Here is a 6,000-nt window from a genome sequence, read left to right on the forward strand (position 1 = left end):
ACAACTAACCCCTTCATCCATCGAAGTCCTCGATGTGTAAGATATATATACAAAAGTGTATATTTGACCATATTACCTAAGGATTCTAGTAAGTGTATTAGAAAAATAACCCAACATTTTTCATAGAAGGTGGCTAATTCTTCTCACTTATGTAGGTTATCTCATTAGGTTTACCTCAACATAAACTACCCTAAATTGGGCTATAAAATAATTAAGAGCCTTCCAAAATAGCTCAACCTCTCAAATATTATGGTGATTTTATGCAAGTTTTATAAATTAACCACCAATACTCTGGGATAAGAAATCATTAAGAATAAATAGTCAACTTCATCAGTTTCGGTGAATTCAATATGTCATTCTCAGTAGGACCATCCAAACTCTTGGATTTGAATTCATTATGAATTTTCATAAAACTCAACCTTTCTAACGGTAAGTTCATCTTGTCATTCTCAATTAGGACTACCCACTAAACTATGAGTTATGAACTTATTAAGAATATATATTCAATCAGAGTCGGTAAATTCATCAACTCTTTCTCACTATGATCGCCCAAAACCTGGACTATGAATTTATTAATAGCAATCAAGCTCATCTTGTGCATGTACATTATTCATCATAGAGATTGGTAGGTAGAAATATACACTAAAAGTCATTCTATTGTTTCGTTTGACCACATTGAACTTAGATAACTAAAATCCTCTTGACAAATCTAGCACCAATTTCCTGCTTAAGCCTTTGGTAAGCAAATCTGCAAGGTTCATTTTTGTCTTCACATACTCTAAAGAGAGTACTCTATTCCTTATTAAGTGTCTAACATATTCATGTCTTATGCGAATGTGTCTCTTCTTATCATTGTAAGCTTTGTTCTTCGCCATACATATAGCAACTTGTGAATCACACGGCAAGAAGACTAGAGGAGTCGTCTTCCCCACAACGAAATTTCAACTAATAAATTTCTGAGTCATTCCACTTCTTGCACAGCTAAGTCAATAACTATAAACTCTGACTCCATAGTAGAACGAGCAATACAGGTTTGCTTCGCAGATTTCCATGAGATCATTGTTCCACCTAAAATAAACACATACATGTTCGTAGAGCTTACCTCATCATTATCAAAAGCCCAGTTGGCATCACAATATCCTTCTAAAACAGTAGGATAGCCAACAAACTCAAGTTTTCAGTCCATCGTACCTTAAGATACTCGAGTAAGCATAGAAGAGCAACCCAATGTTCACCTCTTGGATTATGAGTATATTTACTAAGTCTGCTCATAGTGTAGGTAATATCATGCCAATTATAGTTCATTAAGAACATTGAGCTTTCAATTATTTTAGCATATTCGGTTTGGGAAACACTACTTCCTTTATTTTTGAAGAGATGTATGCTAAGCTCATAAGAAGTTCAAACAGGGACGACATCAAAACTGTCAAACTTCTTTAACACTTTCTCAATGTAATGTGTTTGATTTAAATAAAACCCCTTTTCAGTTTTGGTAACTTTTACTCCTAATATTATATCGACTTATCCCAAATCATTCATCTTAAATTTAGTAGATAAGAATTTATTTTTATTAATGGACTCAATGTTAGTACCAAAAATCAACATGTCATCAACATATAAACTTATGATAACAATCAGTGCCATACATCCTCGAATACACGCATGCATCCGAACCATTCACAACAAAACCAAAACTCATGATATTTTTTGTGAAATTTCTCATACCATTGTTTAGGAGTTTGCTTCAGGCCATAAAGTGACTTTTTCAGTCTACACACTTTGCCCTCCACGCCAGGTGCCTTGAAGCCAATAGGTTGCTCTATATAGATCTCCTTATCTAATCTTTCTTCAAAAATGCAATATTTACATCCATTTGATGTACTTGCAACTTGTGAATGGAGACTAGTGCAAATAATGCACAGATCATTGAGATTTTTATTACGAGAGAATTTTGAGTACACCCTTTGACAACTAGCCTTTCCTTGTACTGCTAGATCGAACTGACGTAATATCTTTTTGACGAACGAATAAGTTTTCGATGAAAACCTTAAATTACGACTTGCTTGGGAAAATTTGAATTGATTTGGAGTCACCATTGACCTTTGGGTTAGATAGGTCGAATACCTAAAAAATTCCTTTAAAAAAATTTTAAGAGAAACATTTTTAAGACAAAAAACTGGTATGCTCTAGTCAAAGATTCATTTTAGGATTGGGAGTCGATTACGTGTGGGGAAGGGTAAACACCCCTACCGCACCCAAAATTGGTGCCTAGTCACTTATACGTTGTCGTAATAGTGGAAATTGAAATTTGAATAGAAAATTAAATTATGATCCATTTATTGAACATTGATTAATTTGTTTCAAATTATTTAATAAAGAGTATTCCATATTTTGAGAAGAGACCACGGGATTTGCACTCCAACTACTAGGAATACTATCACATCGATCACTTCTCTATAAATGAATGCCCTCTATTTATTCATGGGACTAAAATAAAATAAACAGAAAATAAAATGCAATAATTAAAGGACTAAAATTAAAGTACTGAAAAATAAAGGGCAAAAATAAAAATTAAAAGTTATGAAATTAAAGGACTGACACTAAATAAATAAAACAGTAAAGGTAGAAATTTAAATGTTCATAGAATTGAATAAAAAATAAAATAGCAATAAAAATAAAATGTTAATGTTAATTTTTAATATTTAATATTTAACTTTGACTGTAAATAATGAGATTCGTACCCCAGGGCGGGTCGTCGCAAAGTCGATTCGAATAATAGAAATAAATAAATATAACAGTGGCTAACTGGAATAAAATAAAACACAGTGGCTAAATTAAAACAAAACAAAACATCGATAATGATGAGCAAATATAAATAATATAATGGGCATTAAATATCGTAATAAAAATAAACACATAAATAACCAACATTAAATAAAAAGAAAGTTAGAGAGCCAAAATCGAAATAAGTAAAAAAGAAGCAATGGTGACTACTTTGTAAAAATGCACATGACTCATGGGGACTAAAACTCAACTTTCCCTTTTTAAGACCCTGGCAATTACTTAACAAAAGAAGAAATGGAAATTAGCATAAACAACCCCCTGCAAATTCAACTTAAATTCAAAATGGCCCAGACTAGTAACCAAAATGCAATTATGTGTCTAAATAAGAGGGGCCTTGGTGCTAATTAACCCTAAATATAATATATAACCATAAAACTAAACTAACACTAACAAACCCCAACACCCCATTTCTTTCAACTCTCTCCCTCTTTATTTCTCACGTGTGGTGGTCGATCACTCTCAAGCTCCCACCGAACAACACCGGCGGCCACCGATTTGATGGCCATTTCGCTTCAATTGCCACCTGAAATGAAACCAAGACTCCTAATTTCCCTCCCTTTTTACCTTCGACCAAAGCCACGAGAACCGAACAATGCCGTAAATCGGGCACTTTAACCACGCTCTGACCATTATCCATGGTGGTCGAGCATTCTAAATGACACCACACCAACCCTAAAACTCTTTCATTTCTTCATCTACTCCTAGAAATGAGCCAAACGGAAAAAAACCTCTAAAAAATGAGCATAACGACTCATATTTCGGCCACCACGATACAACCACAATGATGACCCTCCCAAAGACCACCTAAACTCTGGAGACATCACCACTACCAAAGGTAATGACTGAAAACCTCTCTCTATCCCCTGCTATATTTTTATTTTGGGAAAAAATTTGCTAGAATGAAATATGAAGGTTGACCTTTGAAAGTCTTTCTTTGTGTTGTTATATTACTTCTGATTCAAAAAATGGCCTATTTACACTGATTTTTTTAATCTAGAGACATCCTCAAATGAACATTTTCATAGGTTTTATATCACACATATTACATATTTAAAAATAAAAAGGAAATGTTGCTGATTTTTTCTTTATTTGTCTGATGATGATGATGGAGCATGAGAGTTGGCGTGGAGTGTTGGAGATGGCAAGGCATGGTGGTGCAGTTGAGTTGGAGTAGCAGGGCATGGGTGCTGCAACAGGTATGGTTGTGGTGATTTTTATATTTTTGTAATAATAATAATATATTTGGGGTAAAAAATTGGTGATTATAGCTATCCCTATTTGCTTATTGATGTGAAACAGGAATAGAGCAAACATATAAAGAACCAATTTTTTGGACTGTCAACAAGTCTCGAGTTCCAAATTCTTCTTATTATGAACACTTCACTCCTTTTTAAAAAGAAAACTATTGAGGTTGAGCAAGATCTTCTTTATGAACTTCTTCTCACTCCTTAAACAAGTTCTTCTCACTCCTCAAATGAGTTCTTCTTATTCTGAACCATTCCATCATAAATGTTGACCCACCTCCTTCTATGATGGATTTGGATTTTTCAAAACTTGAGATGTGAACTCATTCTTTGCTAAAATCTTCTTCTTTAACATGGAATTGTGAAATGAAGCCTTTTCTAGCTTTGAATTCATGTCGAATAAATGAGTGGAAAGAAATTTGTTTCAAGAGAAGCTATCTCATGTGAGATAAATTTTTGTTTCGAGTGAAACAATCTCAAAGGTTTATGTTTCCAGAGAAACCATCTCAAGCGAGATGAAATTTATTTTGAGAGAAAAAATCTCAAAGGTTTATATTTCAAGAGAAATTGTCTCAAGCGAGACAAAACTTTGTTTCAAGAGAAATAATATCAAAGGTTTATGATTCAAGAGAAACTGTCTCAAGAGAGAAAAAATTTGTTTAGAGATAAACAATATCAAAGGTTTATGTCAAGTGAAACTGTCTCAAGCCAGACAAAATTTGTTTCAAGAGAAATAATCTCAAAGCAGACAGACAATCTGCTCCTTTATGTTAAGGAGATCTAGTTGTCTTTAGAAGATCTTATCATTCACTTCAGGACGTCAAATCTATGAACGACGTTGTTCCTTCATGTTGAGGACGTCTATTCATTACAAAACTTTTCTTTCCTGAAAGATCTATAAAAAAATGATGCATTTATGAATAACTATCTTGGATATTTTATGGATGTCAAGATGAAGTTTATCTCATGTATTTGATTTTATTTTATTTAATTAAAAATAACTTTCTGAATTTGTCCTCATGAGAGGAGAAAATGATCTTGAGAAAGGAAAACTAGATGATGTCCTCGTAAGAGGAGAAAATGACCTTTAAGAAAAATGAAATAAGGATTTAAGGGAAAAACAATCTTAAGAAAGACTAGATTGATGGTCTTAGACGAACAATCTTTAGAAAGACAAAATTAGTTTCTCAAAAGAGATTATAAAGGCATCCTCACGAGAGGGGAAACAAAGTTTTTTCTTGCATGTGATGATGATTGTATGATACAAAGGTGCAAATTCATGTGACGTGTATGTTTATGTTGATGCATGCTTTCTTGATCAATAGTCAGGAATGGACGCACGAGCAGTTTTCATTCTCTTCCTGATTCTTCTGTCTTCGTTTTCCACCAGTGTACTCTTGCAAACTTTGACCTGTGACAATTTGTTCATCTTGTCCCGTCAAATTTTGCCCCCAAAAATTTTGGCTTCCCTTGGCCCAGCTTAAATCATGAACTTTTGTGTATGAGAGATATTTGTAAAATTCCAAGATATACTTCTAGAGAGATTATCTTGTTTGAAAATGTTTTTCAACATCTGGAAAAATATTGATGAAGAAATTTTGAAAAATATGCAAATTCTTTATTGTTGAAGAAACTAAAATAATGCCTTATCTTTGGGCTCACAATTAAAGCATATCACAAAATATTGATTTCATTGAATATCAAAAGAATCAACTGTTCTTTTAATCTTTCATAGTTACAAATCTTTGAGAAATGTCAGGATCGATAGGTTGGTTTTGAGTTTAGCTACCTAAATTTTGAGGTTTGTTTCATCGATTCGTTCTTCTTTTTCTTGATCCTTGTGAACATTATGACATGCCCCCTCTTTCATAGCATGGAATTTTGATCGGATGAGGAAAAAATGAAGCAACTA

Source organism: Hibiscus syriacus, unplaced genomic scaffold (assembly GCF_006381635.1).
Source record: "Hibiscus syriacus cultivar Baekdansim isolate YM2019G1 unplaced genomic scaffold, ASM638163v2 tig00110123_pilon, whole genome shotgun sequence".
NCBI classification, from domain to species: domain Eukaryota; kingdom Viridiplantae; phylum Streptophyta; class Magnoliopsida; order Malvales; family Malvaceae; genus Hibiscus; species Hibiscus syriacus.